The sequence below is a fragment of the Lagenorhynchus albirostris genome, chromosome 2 (genome assembly GCF_949774975.1).
Source record: "Lagenorhynchus albirostris chromosome 2, mLagAlb1.1, whole genome shotgun sequence".
Classification (NCBI taxonomy): Eukaryota; Metazoa; Chordata; class Mammalia; order Artiodactyla; family Delphinidae; genus Lagenorhynchus; species Lagenorhynchus albirostris.
This window is the reverse complement of record NC_083096.1, coordinates 181,372,696-181,390,166: the sequence shown is the minus strand read 5'-3', so window position 1 is coordinate 181,390,166 and position 17,471 is coordinate 181,372,696. Positions and strand designations below refer to the sequence as shown.

The 17,471-nt window shown below is 44.7% G+C and overlaps 1 protein-coding gene across 4 annotated transcripts in view; it reads left to right on the top strand.

The window, feature by feature from the left end:
* The window catches only part of CAMTA1 (calmodulin binding transcription activator 1), an 893,482-nt gene that overhangs the window by 95,584 nt on the left and 780,427 nt on the right, over nt 1-17,471 (top strand). The window contains exon 5 of one of the 4 annotated variants that reach the window (XR_009539108.1): nt 8,226-9,300. The exons of the other annotated variants lie outside the window; for them this stretch is intronic. The gene's annotated coding sequence lies outside the window, so the exon portion shown is untranslated. Of the gene's footprint in view, nt 1-8,225; nt 9,301-17,471 lie in introns of those variants that run through there. 4 annotated transcript variants of the gene reach the window in all.

The window sequence follows — 17,471 nt, the reverse complement described above, 5'->3', positions numbered from 1 at the left end:
TGTTGCGGAGCATGGGCTCTAGGTGCGTGGGCTTCAGTAGTTGTGGATTGCAGGCTTCGGTAGTTGTGGCTCACGGGCTCTAGAGCGCAGGCTCAGTAGTTGTGGCACACGGGCTTAGTTGCTCCACGGCATGTGGGATCTTCCCGGACCAGGGCTCAAACCCGTGTCCCCTGCATTGGCAGGCGGATTCTTAACCACTGTGCCACCAGGGAAGCCCTATAGGTGTGTTTTTACCACCTACATCTCACTCATTTGTTTCCCACTTGGTAGAACCAATACTGAAGATGTTCCTTATTTCACAGGGAAACATCTTAGAGGGTCAGGAGGGCAGTTGTCTGCTTTGCTTAATGGTGTGTGACCCTATCGTTCCTGTTTCTTTTAAAGGAAGTAGGGGGTTCTCACTGGAAGAAGAGCCCGTGTGACACCAGGATATGTATCAGTATCTTCACATTAAAGACTCGTCCCCAGAACGGTAGAACTCGGAAGTACTTTAGCTCATGTTAATACCATTTATAAATCAAACCTCAGTCCTCTTAGGAGAGTGGCCGAATCCATAGTACTGTGATGGTTGTGAGTGACTGAGTGTGTATGACGGGTGGATGGAAATGTTTTCACCACCTTTTTGCTCGGGAAAGACTTTTATTTGACGAGATGTTCTTTGTTTTTAGACGTCAATTAAATGTCGGCTACTTTGAGTAAGCAGTCTTTTGTGCTTGTATCCAGGAAATTTGGTCAGGCCTGTACAGAACTGTGCTACTGGGTTGGCATTTTGCATGCGGAATTTGAACCTGACTATGGAATCTGTTTCTTCTCCAATCTGGTTAGAGACCTGAGCACGTGACCTCTGAGGCTGCAGCACAGTTTGAGATCGTAGAAGGCCCCTTACGAAGTGACGCTGGTGCTCCTCGGAGCACGACGGTTATGGCTCACTTCAAGGTTTCTCCACAGAGAGAAACATCAGCAAACATACCTGGAATAGTAGGGTTTTTATTTCTCTTTCTGCGGTGGGTTTTAAGAAAGCTTTGCCCTTCCTGGTATCAGTGTGGTGCTGGGGGTGGGGGAGGGTTCTGCCCTCTCTGAGAGGGACTTAAATTCAAAGGTTTATACATTCGTTCAGTAAGTATTTATGGAAAGCCTAGTACCAGGCACTGTCCTAGGTGCCCGGAGTAGAGCAGTGAACAAATCAAGGCCATTTCTGTCACAAAGAGCCTATTTTCTGGGAAGGGTCAGTAAACGATAAGCAAAAAGCAAGTAACACTAACCGAGTGATTACATGTGCCAGTTACATTTATTACCTCATCAGCGCTCAGAACACTGAGGAGGTAGGGGCTGCTGTTGTCCCCATTTCACAGAGGAGGAAACTGAGGCACAGAGGTGAAAATAACTCGCTCAGTGTCACACAGCTAGTACATGGTGCTGTTGGCATTCCAACCCAGGTAATCTGCCTCCAGATTTCATGCTCTTAAACACTACGCTATTTTGTCTCCCTGTTAAAAAACTGCCTGATCAGTTTATTTCTACCTAAATACATATCATAAAGAAACATCATATGACAGTGAGTGTGACGCAGAACAGCGAAGCAAGGTAAACCGTTTTAAGGGTCCCTGGATGTTGGTGTGCGTGCGCGTGCTGCTTTGGCTGGCGTGGCTGGAGCAGGTGTCTCTCCTAAGGTGATTTGAAGGAAGTGACACATTGATGCATGTAGATATCTGGGCTAAGAGTATTCCAAGCAGAGGGAACAGCAAAGGCAGAGGCCCCAGGGTAGATGAGGGCTTGGCAATAGCAAAAGAGAAGCAGGGAGGCCGCCATGGTCGCATCGAGTGAGCACAGTGGACAGGAGCAGATGAGGCGGTCAGCAGCGAGATCCCGCGGGGCCTTATAGGGCGTGGGAAGGTCTTTGATTTTACTGAATGAGAAGGGGAGCCATCCAAGAACTTTTGAGCAGGAAAACAACGTGATTAAAAGGATCACTTGAATGCAGTGCAGAGAGTAGTCTAGGGCCGGGGGTCGGCAATACTGTGTAGGCCTGAGCGCCAGATCCAGCCTGCCACCTGTTTTTGTGCAGCCAGCAAACTAAGAATGCTTTTCACACTTTTAGGTGGCTGAAAAAGTAAGGTGAGTAGTCATATTTTGTGGCACCTGAAACGTACATGAAGTCCAGGTTTCAGTGTCCGTTTAAGTTCCAGTTTTATTCGCACAGGGCCGTGCTCATTTGTCTGCGTATTGTCTGAGGCTGCTTCCAAGCTGCAACGGCCAAGTCGAGTCGTTGCAGCAGAGACCATCTGGCCCACAGAGTCTACAGTATTGACTGTCTGGCTCTTTAAGAAAAAGTTTGCTGATTCCTGGTTTAGGGGGATAGGGATGGAGTCAGGGAGACCAGTGAGGAGACTGTGACAGGGGCCGGGGGTGGCTTGGACCAGAGCAGCAAGAAGTGATCAGATGCTGGATGTGTTTCAAAGGGAGAGCTGATTGGCTCTCTGCAGACATGGGGAGTTGGGGGCGATGCCAGTGTTTTTGCACCGAGCAACTGTAAATGCAGTTTCCATTCACCGAGGTGGGGAAGGCGGTGGGAGCAGCAGGCTGGGAGGTGGGTGAGGAGAAAGGTCTCGGCTGTGTTAACTTCATGATGCCGCGTGGAGGTGTCCAGTAAGCAGTCACAGTTCAGAGGAGGGGCCTAGCCTTGAGCCAGTCTTCAGTGTTGTCAGCGTATCGAAGGTTCTTAAAGCTCTGGGATAGATGAAATCCGTAGTGGGTGTGGATGGATGGAGAAGTTCAGACACGGAGTGCGGGAGGTACCCAGTGGTAAGGGGAGGGGTGAGAAGGAAGCGAAGGAGATGGGAAGGAACGCCAGGGAAGGAAATGGGAGAGCGGGGTGTCCTGAAGGAACGTGTTTCCAAGCAGAGAGCGTGATCGTCTGTGTTCAGGTGTTGCTGAACGTCAGGTCAGATACAGGCTGAGAACTGACCCTGGATCTGGCAGCGTGGAGGCCGTTGGTGACTTTGATAAGAGCCGGATGAGTGAAATGGTGAGGACGTCACCGATTCCAGCTGGTTCAAGCAAAAATGGGAGGAGAGGAAGCGGAGCAGGTTCTTTCAAGGAGTTGTATTTTCTGCTGCCCCAGTGCGGGCCAGGAGAGGGCAGAGAGTTGGATTTAACCTGGGATGGGGATTTTGCCAGGGAAGTGCTGGGAAGGGAGGGAGGGGCAAGGGAGCTGAACACTGATGTGACGGTGGGCAGTGGACTCTGAGCTTGGCCGGGAGCAAAAGTGGAGCACGAGGGAGACGAGGGGCAACAAGAAGCCCTGGGGTCGCTGGACTCGAGGAGTGGGGCCATGGAATTGTTGGCGTAGGGACAGTCAGAGAGTGGGATGCTTCAATCTGGTATCACCAAGGGGTGCAGTTACGGTTAACATCAAGGTCTAGGGCAGTGCTGTCCAGTAGAAATATAATGGAGCCGCACGTGTAATTTGTAATGTTCTAGGACCCATATTTTTAAAAAGTATAAACAAACGAAATTAATTTTAATAATATATTTTCTTTAGCCCCATGTATTATGTGAACATGTAATCAATATAAAAACTGTTGAGATATTTTACCTTTATTCTGTACTACATCTTTGACATTTGATGTGGATTTTATGCTTCCAAAGCATCTTAGTTGAGACCAGGCACATTTCAATAGCCATGTGTGGCTTGTGGCTACCATACTGGACAGCGTAGGTCTTGGGAGTGATCGTGGAAATACAGTCCAAGGGTACTGGGGGGGATTGGGTTAAGGAACAGGGAGGCCAGGGTTTGTGAAGGATTGTCTGTGTGGATCTGAAACCACTTATGGTCCTGATGAGACGAGCAGGGTCGGAGAGGCAGGAGAGGGAGCCCGGGGCTGTTGGTAGGGTTGCTGCTGCAGTGGCCTCTGCTCTAACTTTCTACCCACCAAGGAGCCCTTCTGCCCCTGATCCCGTTACACTTCTCAGAGCATCTGTGAGGTTCTGGGGGATTGTTCTTGCCTCAAGTTAGATCCGAGTGGTAACTCCTTGGAATTAGGGGCTTGAGGCAAGAATTCTGAGTCACAGAAAACATCAGAACACAAGGCCGTAATTTTGCAGGATCTCCCCCAAATGGCAACTTTTCACTGGGGTTTTGACTTTTATCCTTTAGATTCCTATCTTTATTTTGGCATAATCTTCAAATTCCTCAAATTCTATTAATTGTATTTAACAATGCTAAATGTGTTTGAATCCCTGCAGAAGCCCACATTTAGTAGCTTTGAGGCAGTCCCATATAATAGAGTATACAGAACCTGCCTGCCGTCTGATGCTTTTAAAAGGCAGGCGTGGTCAGCCTTTTATTATGCAAAGACTTCACATACGTGTGTGTGTGTGTGTGTGTGTGTGTGTGTGTGTGTACACAGGCAGACGTCAGAGATACGGCGGGTTTGGTTCCAGACCAGTGCAATAAATTAAATAATGCAGTAAAGAGAGTCACATGAATTTTTTTGGTTTCCCAGTGCATTTAAAAGTTATGTTTACACTATACTGTACTCTGTTAAGTGTGCAATAATAGCATTATGTCTAAAAAACAAGGTACATACTTTAATTAAAAACATACTTTATTGCTAGAAAATGTTAACCATCATCAAGCCTTCAGCGAGTTGTAATCTTTTTGCAAGAGTAGCATCAAAGATCGAAGAATAATAATAGAAAAGTTTGAAATATTGCAAGAGTTGCCAAAACGTGACACAGAGACGTGAAGTAGGCAAATGCTGTTGGAAAAATGGTGCTTGTAGACTTGCTTGTTACGGGGCTGCCACCAACCTTCCAATCTGTCAAAAACGCGATATTGTGAGGTGCAATAAAACGAGGTATGCCTCTGTGTGTGTGTGTGTGTGTGTGTGTGTGTGTGTGTATGTGTGTGTATAGGCTTTGATCCACAATGTGTCTTTAAAGGTTAATCAACATTGAAGGTGAGGTTGGAAAGCTATTTTTTAGCCTTGTAGGTTAGGGAAAGTGATGAACTGTTTGGAAAGAGTGAACAGGACACCTCAGCAGCACACACGCTCTTAATACTTCCCATACCAATAATGAACCCCCGGGGAAAAGGTGAATGGCTACCCTGATTCTGTCCCTTTATCAAGTTGAAATTACTTTAGGTTCCCTTTAGTTTGTTTTCTGTATTAAGATTAACCCCCAAATCCTCAAAAGTCCTATCAGCCCCCAAATTAGGGGGAGCCCACTTTGAGCCGAGCATTTGTGAACCATATGCCCTTGGATGACTTAGTGTTGAGGGCGTCATTGCTTGTTGATTCCATGTGAGCTGACACCACGAGGAAGCGGGGTCTACCTGGTAGTCTGTGTTTTCTTTCAGCATCCCAACTTCAGTAATGCCCTCAGTATCACAGAGAATCCGCTTGGTCCCTGACTGTGCACTTTTATATTTTAAGTTTATCTCTTAAGTATGATGGCCTTCTCGCCCATTGTAGTCACATGAAAGAAAAAACTCAGTAAACACAATTTAGTAATAATGAAAGCTTACTCATTATATAAGATTTGTTAAACTCTATTCTAATTCAGATGTTTCCATCTGACGGGGAAATGAATACCAAGAGCTGGAAGTTAAGCAAGAAATTAAAAGAACGTTAATGGCTCAATTGCCGTTTGTTTTGAGGTTTTCCTCCCCAGTAAGCGGTATTTTACTTATAAAGTCACTCCTTTACACACACATCTTTATGACGAATGGACTGGAATGTATCCCAGCAAAAGAAGAGCTATTTTATGATGCCACTTGTAAATTATAACACGTTACGTTAGAGAACCAAAGGATTAGCTTTTTAAAATCATCGTTAGCGTAATTACTTAATTTGCTACACACACAATTCTGGTTTCTTAGAAAGTGAAGGTCAGCGTGTCGAGGAGACCAGGAAGGTGAGCATTTGGACATCTGTTCATTTTTTAAAAATTTAGACGTGGGTCGCTAGCGTGCTCTTGTTATAATTCTAGCCTCAAAAAATCCAGAGTATAACATTTAAATTTGTAATTTATTCCTTCAGAACTTTACTGCTGAAATTTAAGCTGTAACCACGTAGTCGGTGTAACCTCAGCCAAGACAGGCGTCTGGCCTGCAGTAGGCAAGCTCCTGCCCTCCTGCCTCCTCAGGGTGCAGAGACCCCACACACACGCCAGCTCTCGGGATGGCTCTGTGCACTGTCATCTGCATCTGCCCTACTAGTAACGCACTCATTAACCTGGTGCCCCCGCCTCTGGATGTAGATGCAGGTGCAGGGAGAGAAATACCAGAGCCCACAGCCCAGCACACCTGCACCCGCCACCTCTCACCTCGCCCCCACTGCCGGACACTTCTGTCCCTCACACGTGCTGTTTCTTTCTCTCCCCTGGCCCTTCCTCCCCAGATCTGCTTTATCTCGCAGAAGTTCCTTCTAGAGGCCAGCCCAGCTGTCACTTCTCCACACACCCTTTCTGCACAGCCTGACCTGTTGGTTCACTCTTACCGTGGGCACTGCTTTCCATATCCCTCTGAGGGCCCTTGCCACCTTGTATTGTAATTTCTCTCTTTATCGGCATCTTTAATTCACGAAACTGTGGGTCTGGAGCAGGTGCTGGGCCTCACCTATTTCTTTTTCCATAGCACCCAGCCCAGCATCTGCATGTAGTTGTGGGTGGCTGAATGGGGCAGATGACACACTGTGGTCATGTACCTTCAAGCCAAAGAGGTACACTTAATAACTGTTTTGAGGGAAGAGAATAGATACTGTTTTTGTTGATACACATCTTAAAATTTTGGTAGCAGAAAGCAGATGGGCAAAGAGCAATAGAAAACAAGTCAGAAACTGCTGTCTGATTCCATAGAGACAATCACGTTATGGTAAAAAAAAAAAAATATATATATATACATACACACACACATATATATATGTATATATAAAATTTACATTTGATCGCCTTGAAACCTTCCATCTGTTGTTCTGCTGTCTTAACTAATTATTTAATTGAATAGCACCTAGGGAAATAGATATAAATGTCATGAGAGTTTCCCTTGTAAGAAGCTCTTTTCTTTTTGTAATGTGTCCTTTTTAGGACGCCTTCAAGGCTTGTGAAATCGACTGTCTTCTGAGCATTGGACACGTGCCTGAATATGATGGTTCTTTTTTACTTACCTCGATTCACTGGAATTCAATGGTCATGCTAATATTCAGTCAATTTGAGGACTGGTTGGAAATCAGTCCCAAAATCAAAAAACAAATCAGACAGCATCACTCCCCCCAGAACACCATGCGTTCCCAACTTGCCCTGTAAGACTCATTGGTACGGTGTTCAGTGTCTTACCCCAAATCACTCACTTTATGGCTCTTCCCCCCAAGAGTACCTAAGCAAGGGGTTGTAAATGAGAGACAGATTCGAGAAAACAGATCTGAGGCTTTCCTTCACCATCAGTGTGCGTTTGGGTAATTTTAAGGGGACTGTAGAAATCACCTATAGCTTATTATTGGGATCTTACATAATTAGCAACTGGTAGTCCGTTTCCTTATTCTGTATCCTTTGAAATCCTGTATTTTTCTAACCTGTGAAACTGGCCTAGGAAGTAACGATTGGGAGTGCTTGGAATTCAGTTTAAGAAGTTCACCTTTTTAGTCCTGTGCTTCAACTAATAGTCTCTAGCAGGGGAGCCTCTCGAAACATTGTGTTCTGTTATATCAATGTGTACTTAGACACGTTAATCTGAATTAGAGAGCTGATTGTACATAATGACTCCCCCGGGATGCTATGTTAGAAAAAAACAAAACAAAAACTTAAGTAGTTTACTGAATATGCATAGTCAGTAAAAAATCCTTCTAAAATTAATGTTAATTGAACCTGAACCTTGATCATCTTCAAACCTTTAATTTTTAATTTGATCCTTTACAAAAGTTTTGTGGCCTCTTAAAGATAAAACCTGCAACCCGATGAAAGTTATGCTGTAATGATTACGAAAAGAACGGCTGTAAAAGAACCAATTTTGAGTTACCATAGAGAAATAAGTCAGATGTGTGGGAACATATATGTACATATATGCATGTACATATACATACGTATATATACGTTTAACATATACTTTAGTTTGCCTTTACCCAGAGGTCTCTTCTCTCTGCCTCTGGAAATGGGGCATACTTTCTTCAGTTAAAAACAGAAATAGAAGCGACGGTCTTGACCCATTTTACACTTATTTATTTCAGGCTCTCACCACACACTTGTTCATGGGCGCAGCAAGAAGAGAGATCCACAGAGCTGGAGCCGTGAGGGCTGACATATTGGAATGAAAGCTGGCAGAATTCGTAGGGAGAGCTTTGCCATCCTGCCAGCTCCATATCTGGCTTCAAGACAATTCTATTAGTGAATTAATTGTACTCAAAACCTGAAATTAATTTGAACTGAATGTTACTAAAAAGATTAAAGTGACCCAGTCTTGCTTCATCCAGAGTTATTATGAAGGAGATCTCTGGCCTGACCTAGCTCAGATAGAGGGGGTCTCTGTCCACATGCCACCTGGTCACAGAGGCCTTGTGACCACCCATATGCCCAGATGCCACTCTCGGTCCCCTTAGCGAGCTGCTATTTTTGTAAGAGCAACAGTCTGTTTGTTGGTCTGACTCCTGGGAGAATGGAAGCTCCATGAGAGCAGGGCCTCTGTCATGTCTACCCTGTGTCCCCAGCACGTAGGACAGAGCCTGCACAGCGTGGAGTCTAAATAAATGCTGCCCAATGGGTCACCTAGCACTGCATCCTTCCTGAACATTTTCCTTTTAATTTGCCTTTTATACATGACTTCTAAAAATGATAAAGCAGTGAAATTTGGGGAGAAATATAAAAATTTTGTTGTGATTGAAATGACTGTCAGACTAGTAGAGGGTGTTCATAAGAGCACATCAGGATTTGGAATTATGAATTATAAAACTTACTACATGTTATGGTATCCATGCCTCCTGATGAAGAAACAGATGCAAGAAAAACATGAGTCATGTCTGGAATATTTTAATATCAAGACATCTAATGAGAGTCTAGAAAGAAACATTGAAAAATAAAATAGGGAAGTATGGGCTTCCCTGGTGGCGCGGTGGTTGAGAGTCTGCCTGCCGATGCAGGGGACACGGGTTCGTGCCCCGGTCCGGGAAGATCCCACATGCTGCGGAGCTGCTAGGCCCACTTGAGCCATGGCCGCTGAGCCTGCGTGTCTGGAGCCTGTGCTCCGCAACGGGAGAGGCCCGCGTACCGCAAAAAAAAAAACAGAAAAAAAAAGAAAAAGAAAATAGGGAGGTAGAAAATAAGCAGACATTAAAAATCTTTTCTTGATATGTAATCATTTAAGAGAATAAAATTTGGCATCAAGTAAACAAGGTAAACCAAAATATTTCCTAGATCAAATGGGCATTAACAAAGATACAGAGGGAACTTGAAGGTATTTATTTAGATATTAGTAACAGAGTACTTTTGTTCCAGATTACCTTCATGAATGTGACAGGGACTCCATCTTTATTCTTTGTGTGTTGGCATAGGCTGGAATACCCATGTTGTTCTTGAAGATGTTGTTCTTTGAGGAGGTGGTTCCTTCCCTCCCTCCCTCCCTCCTGCCTCCCTCCCTCCCTCCCTCCCTCCCTCCCTCCTGCCTCCCTCCCTCCCTCCCTCCCTCCCTCCCTCCCTCCCTTCCTTCCTTCCCTCCCTCCCTCCCTCCCTCCCTCTCTCTCTCCCGCAAAAACAAAACCAAGGAGACAGTATCCTGTGATGTGGGCTGTTATCTCAAGGTGAGTTTATTTGTGGCACCAGCTCGTGACGAATTGTCTAAAGAACTGAAACTTCTTTTCAGGTGTAGCGTATTTTATTGGTCCAATTTTGTCCATTTCAGTGTAAACTTCAGTTATTTATTGGACACTGAAGGAATCAACTAAAAGCAGAAAAAGCAGGACCAATTGAACTGGCATTTTATGTCACACAGAGAAGTAACCAGCATTTCTGATCAAACAGTAAATATGTTTCAGTTCCTTTTAAATTAAGTGTGAAAAGCCAAGATTTTTATGATTTTTATGTACCACAAAGCAAAACAAAAACCCCTTTCAGGTCATAATGCATTTTTCATTAAGCTGATCACTGAACTCTTGATGTAATCTTATCGTCGCATGGAAGTGTAAGAAGTGTGAATTCTGGGGTGAAGAAATAATTGCAGAAGGGGGTTAATGAAGCAAAACTCACAAATCTGAATTTATAGTCTTGTGGACAAATAAATCATCGGTGGAAGACACAAATGTAAAGAAAAATTCTTGATTGCCTTCAAGAAATGTTTGAACTTTTTACTAAAATAGAGTTTTACAGCCTCTCAGAGGGATGTTGTATTAAATAAGTGTAATGTACTCAGAATAGCAACCTAGGGCGTAATGAGCACCGGTAAATGTTCGCTATTTATTCTTACAGGGATTTTCGTACAAAAGATTAAATCATGTTTTAATCATGCATAATAAACTACTATAATTTTATTATGGTACATGTCCACTGGTAATTCAATGAAGAGTGGCTTTTTAAAGCAACGAAGAAGTGAAATGTTTTTCTTTGTGCTCTTTTGTGTACACATGTCAGAGCTGCTGGGACATGTTATACAAATGACAGCCCCAGTGACAAAAGATGCAGGAGCAAATGTGTAACTCTTAGCTCTATTTTGAAATCCATTATTTTCATAAATCTGAAGAGTTGGTTAACTTACTGTTTTTAGCCTACTCTGCTGCGTCATATGTGTACTTCTAAGTTTTATGGAATGTAATTGAAATTTATGACTACCAAGTCCTTAAAGCCCATATCAAATTTGTCCTTTCATTAATTTGAAATTTAGCTTTCATCAACATTCCTGCAGTTCAAAATGTGTGACTTTAGAATTTCAAGAGCAATTACATGAGTTAGTGCCCTCTGGTGGCACACAGGACATCAGGCAGAGAGGGTGACCCATGAGCCTTCAGATGGCTCTTCTAAAGGGGAGCCACCTTATAACTGGTTATTTCTGAGCTTTCCTTTTGGTGGGTTTTGAAAAGTTGCATGGTGGTTGGTTTATGCCCACCTGTGATTTTGTATTTTTCACGTGTGTGGTGCTTGTAAGTTTCCTATTCCGTGGAGCTGTGGCCCTGAGTTCATTAGTAACAGCCTTTCAGGGAGCCTCCTTTATTTATTTATTTTTTTATAAATCTATTTATTTATTTATTTTTGGCTGCGTTGGGTCTTCGTTGCTGCGTGCGGGCTTTCTCTAGTTGCAGCGAGCGGGGGCTGCTCTTCGTTGCAGTGCGTGGGCTTCTTACTGTGGTGGTTCCTCTTGTCGCGGAGCATGGGCTCTCGATGCGCGGGCTTTAATTGTTGTCGCGCCCGGGCTCAGCAGGTGTGGCACGTGGGCTCTAGAGCGCAGGCCCAGTAGGTGTGGTGCACGGGCTTAGTTGCTCTGCGGCATGTGTGATCTTCCCGGACCAGGGCTCAGACCCATGTCCCCTGCATTGGCAGGTGGATTCTTAACCACTGCTGCCATCAGGGAAGTACCCAGGGAGCCTTCTTTAGAAGCTTAGCTTGTGGGTCGATTTCTGGGTTGAAAACATTTTCAGGTGAACTTGCTGTAAGAAGGTATATCAATGTCAAGGTTTTCCACGGGGCACCAGGACATCCATTTTTAGACGTATCTCTTAACTTGCCTTCTCAAGAAGGGGACCATGTCACTTCCTGGACTGATGGCTTTTGGCTGACTCACTGGTACGGCTGAGATGAGCCTGCCCAGTAGATTAGTATTATGTGGACGTCCGTGTCCCGTTTCCATCTTCCCTAGAGGGCAGCCCCCCCTTTCCCACTTAGGTCCCCTGGCCAGACCTGGTTATGCTTTGGGCTTTGGGCTTTGTGGTCAGGCGGACCAGGAACTGGATCCCACCTCCACCTCTGAAAAACTGTGGGATCCCCTGGGAAGATGGTTCTTTTATGAGTTTCTTTAGATGTCAGGTAGGACTGCTGCTGCTGATTCTAACCTGTGTCAAGAGATGGTTGTGAGGTTGAAATGAGTTGATATGTGAAAAAGTCTTATATTGAACTGCACAGAGTGCTATTAAATATGTTAGCTTCCTTTTCTTCCTCAAAAGCAAGCTTCTCCCCCCTTTTTAAATTTAACAGATCATTTCGAAAAATGAACTTTTAATTTTGGAATAGTTTTATATTTACAGCAAAGTTGCAAAAATGGTACAGAGTTCTCATATACTCCTTACCTAGTTTTTCCCGCAAGCCTCACTTTTATACTGTTGAGTTTTCCTGATAACTTTTCATGTATAATCCCTGTGAACTTTGATCAAATTAGGCTGTAAGTGCCAATTCACTGCTTTGCTAAGGCTGAAATGATGGCCTTGAATACCTGAGTTTTGCTGTAGATGTGGCATTTGCTTCCAAACCCTCTTTGTGTTTTTATGTTGGTCCATGTCTGTGACCGTTTGACATCAGAATACCTTCTTTGATTTTCCAGGATCTTAACACCTAAATAGTTTCCCTGTTTATGCAGTTAATGAGCTGTGCAACCAAAGGAAAGATGAAATAGGCAGTTTATGTCATTATTTCAGCTGGGCATTTTTGCAGTCTCAGGGCTACTTCTCACACCATCAGTTTAAGTCAAGGTAGAAGCACATGCATTTTCAGTCCCCCCCCTCCCCTAATCCCCCAATATTTCTAATATTCAGAAATACAGGAAGAAACTTGCTGGGTTTCCCAGTTAAAAGTTCACTGGCTAGTTTTAATATATCAGTAACCTATAATTAGCATTATTATATAAACCCAGAATATCAGCAACTCAAATTTTATGTGCCTTTACGGTTAAGCAAATGATTTCACAGACATGTTATTTGGTTTCTTAACAACCCCGAGAAAGAGGCAGGGAAAGCCTTGTCACCCCTGGTTGAGGTCACATAGCAAGAGTTGGAGTTGAAGTTCAGTAGAGGCATCCTGCAGATATAGACTGAGCCCCTCCAGCCCATGTCTGCCTGGTACTCCTGCAAGGATGTGGCTGTGAAAATGCTCCTTTCCTCCCCCGTTTAAATTGGCCAACTTCCACCCCAGTGATATTTGTGCTTTTAATATGCAAAACACTTCTTCAATACTTAATTGACAGTTGATGTATTTTGTTTCAGCCCAGATCCTTACTGAGTATTGTGAAATCAGCAATATTAGGCTTGATTTAACAGAGTCTCCCTATGCTGTGCCTTCAGGGGAAATAACTGGTCTGTGCCGTCACCGAGCCTCCACAGGCCCCAGTATAACTGCAGCTTCTTCTGAGGCGGCATCCTGTTTGTGATCTTTGGGTACACCCTGTACTGCAGAGACACCGTGACATTAGGGACACGAGCAGCATCTTTCCTACAAGAGTCACTGAGATATTTGAATGGGAAGATGATGTAGTTCGAAAAAGTGATAAATGGGCCAGGTTTTTTGAAAAGCTAGCAGACGTCTTATTTAAACATTTAGATCTGAACAGAAAACAAAAATGAGTCTCAAAAAATTGTTTTTGCAAATATGGTGGGGTAGATGCTTTAAATTCGAATACCTGTTTCTATGGTTTAAAAATTTAATTTTGTCGTCACGTTTGTTTGTTTGGCTTTGGTTAGGTCTCTATTTTTATCAGCTCATTTTAACCCTTCTGGAACCATGAGTTCAGAGGAACCATTGGTGGCTGTAGTGGCAGCTTTTCCCAGGCTGTTAAGTTCTCACTGATCACTTGGCTGAGTTTGGTGGGTGGTGTTTTTTTTCTTTTTTTTTTTTTTGCGGTACGCAGGCCGCTCCGGACGCACAGGCTCAGTGGCCATGGCTCACGGGCCCAGCTGCTCTGCGGCACGTGGGATCCTCCCGGGCCGGGGCACGAACCCACGTCCCCCGCATCGGCAGGCGGACTCCCAACCACTGCGTCACCAGGGAAGCCCGGTGGTCTTTTTTAAAATCAATAAAGTAGACGAATCTACAAAGCCAAAGTCAAGTGTAAGAATTAAGACACATTTTATTTTATTTTATTATTTTAAGATACATTTTAATCTTTTGAAGTTCTCACAGTCTCATTAAGAACCATCTTTTTAAAGAAATTGTTTTAAGCTGACAAAGCATCCAGGTGCTTGCCCGGTTCTAGCCTGGCAGCTCAGAATTCTGGAGCAGCAGCCGGGATAAATCCCCAGTGGCTTTTCTAATGGCCTCTAGCCTGGGTGGATACGCTGCTGTCTTACAGCAATGTCGGATGTCACTTGATAAATCTTTGTTTTCATTGTTTTGGTTACCCTCTTTAGGTTTGGTGCCTTTTAGGAAGTTATAGAGCAAATGGGATGGTCTGGCTGGACTGAGAGGTTGGGTCACCTTGATCTGAGATGGTCCCTATTGATATGTTTGCAAAATGTAAAGTGAAGACTTTGGCTTCCTGTGCACATTATGGGGGAGATGCATGTTTTAATAGGATTTTGTTCCATCGGGGGGGCTCCCATGGGACTGATGCCAGAAAGTCAGACTAGATGGGGTCCCAGGCTTCCTGTGGCTGGTGGACTTTGCTGTGGATCACTCGACAAGTGTGTTACCACTTCTCTTTCTTTGAGTCCTGTGACCTGGGTCACCAGTCTGAGAGAGAGATGACTTGTGTCCACTTGTAGCTTACTGACACATTGGAAAAGAGATTAAGATTTTGGTTATGTAAGTTACAATAATGATCGAAAACATCAAGCCCAGTGCCCACAAATGATCCAGTTACCCAAATAGTTATTGAGATTACACGTCTTTCTGCCACAGATGGGTGCTTCTTTCCCTGTCTTTTTCCTTTCTGTTTTCTTTACCCACCGGATAGATTCATATGAAGAACTAAACAAGGCCCCGGTATTTACATGTTGAGAAATGAGATCTGTGTTCAGAGGTACCTTGTGGCACACGCAGTTTAGTGAGTGGAGGAGGGGGCAGTCGTTTCTTTGCAGGTTGGGTGTTACAACCCACCTGTCTGTCCTGGACTGAAATATGCATTTGGAGTGGGGTTTGCATTTTAAATTCCGTTTTGAGAACCAGCCATTCGCTGTGAAAGTGAAGTTGCTGGGAAGTTTGTTTTAAAAGATGCTACCACCCTCTTATTTCCATGAATCCAACAAAAATAGCGTGGAATACAATTTAATTATGCTATACTGAATATTTCATGTGGAATTAAGGGGCAAGAGTTGCCTTTAAAAAGCATTAGGTTTGGAAAGAATAAAGGCTTTGTAGGTTCTTTGAAAGATACTGTAATTAAAGGTTTGCTCAAATGTATTTTTCCTTTTTTGAAGAGTTTAAAGAAACCCATCCCTCCCTTCCGAAATTGATTACCTCTCAAACCTCAGCCCTGCTTGGCAGTAAATACGGTGAGGCTGTTGCTTTGCTGATTTGACGGCTTCTTTCTGTTAAATGTAAAATAGGCTTTTAATCTTCTGATTTAGATGTTTAATAGAAAGTAAATGTGTGACTTGCTTTGGTTTCTGCTGAACCTGTATTTAAATCCACACAAACGGTTCGACTAAAGTGAAAACATCACTGGACTAGCTATTTTAAACATTTCAGGATGTAAGAATGCAAAATGGGGTTCCCTTTTAAAAATAGACATGGCTGCTTGCATTTACATAATTACCACTAACCAGTACAACATTTTAAATGGTGACAAACTTAGGGTAGAAAAAGTATCTGTTTTTAAAAGCCTGGTTAAAGGAAGCTGAAAATGCTCCGTGAGCAGCTCTTCGTCTGGAGGGCCTGGGCAGGGCCAGGAAACGGAGTCTCCCGGTCCAGAGGGTGGTGTTGCGGGCGGAGTCGGGTGAGTAGCTCGGGCAGCTTCTTCTGGACTCTTGTCAGGCCTCCCTTAGGCTGGAACTTACGTTTCATTTTGGAGCATGATTATAAGTATTAGTTCCTAAGTCTGCCTTTCAGTTTTGCAGGGGGTGCAGTATTCTCTGTCCACTGTTAAAAGGTGGCTGGTGAGGGTTGAAGTTCACTGTTGGTGGGAAGAGCCTGGAGAATACTTGTGAAAGTGAAGACGAGGGCTGACATCCAAACCCAGCAGTGCTTCAAGCCAGAGGCTCAGGAGTGTCCTTGATTCTGCCCTTTCCCTCAACCCAAACGTGGACTCCATCTGTAGGTCCTTCGGTTCTCCTTCCAGGACGTGTTCCGCTTTGCACGTCTCCACGGGTACCTCCCGAGTCCAAGCATCCTTCGTTTTCTTTGCCTGGACATCCATCACCTTTTCCCGGGTGGACTCCTCGGCTCCCTGGGCGGGGCCCGGGTGAGTTTTTCAGAATGTAATCAGGATGAGGTCACTAGCTTGCTTGAACCCTGCGGTGACTTTCCATCCGTGTGATGTACAGTCGGCCTTCGTGGTCTGGTCCTGCCACGGCTCACACTTCCCACCGTTTGCCCTCCTCCTGGGCACACTGACGCTGCCTGTACCCGGAACACATCAAGTGTGCTTCTCTCCCATTGGCTGTTTCTTCTGCGTGATGCCCTCCCCTCCTCCCCCTCTTGCTATGCTGGCTTCTTCATGCCATTCAGGTCTCCCCTCAAATGTCATCTCCCTAGAGAGGCCCTTCCCGGTCAACCCAATCTAGCATAGTCCCCCTTCATTCTGTCATCTGGCAGGTTTTGTGTGTGTGTTTTTAATAGCATTTATTACTGTCTGGAATGTTCTATCTTTCTTTTCCTTACTTCTCTCCTCCCCACCCCACTAGAATGCATGCTCTTTTAGGGCAGGGACCTTGTCTCCTCAGCTGTATTCCCAGCAGCTAGAAGTGACTGTACGTGTGCACAGATCATCACTGATAAAGTGGATGCAGGCGAGGAACCCCGGAGATCACTGCTGTCCCAGGGGAGCGCTGACCTGGTATAACTGGGCCCCTAGAAGGACAGTCCTGAAGTCCTTTGGGGAACCGTTGAGGAAACACTGCTGTAAACCCTGCCTTTAGACATTGAAAGTTGGCATTCCGGGATTCACGGAATGGCTGTACTTCAGCAGAATGGGCCTGTGTCCTGAGGAGGATGTGAATGTGGTTGCCCCCGCCCATGAAGAGTTCATGTTGCCGGCGTTCTTGGCTCTCAGTGGGCGCCCCCCCAGCGGTGCTCTGCGTCTTTGCTGGGGCCGTGGGACAGGGCGGCGCTGCCTTCCTTGCCAGAGGCTGAATGTGAACTCACTTGCACCCAGCTTGAAAGCCAGGCCTCATTTTCTGTGTTTTCTCCTGTGGCGTGTTTCTTAGGAGCGTGATGGGGACGCTATGTTCAACCTTCATTCTGGGGTGAGGGAACGAATCTGCTAAGATACCGATATTTGCAGAAATCTAAACTTTGGTGGGGAGCTTTATTTTTGCTTCCTTGGTTTTTCCTCCTGGAGACATCTCAGATTTTTAGGAGGAAAATGTGGTAAGTCTGCTGATACCTATAAAGTTGGTGACAGTGCCTGGAAG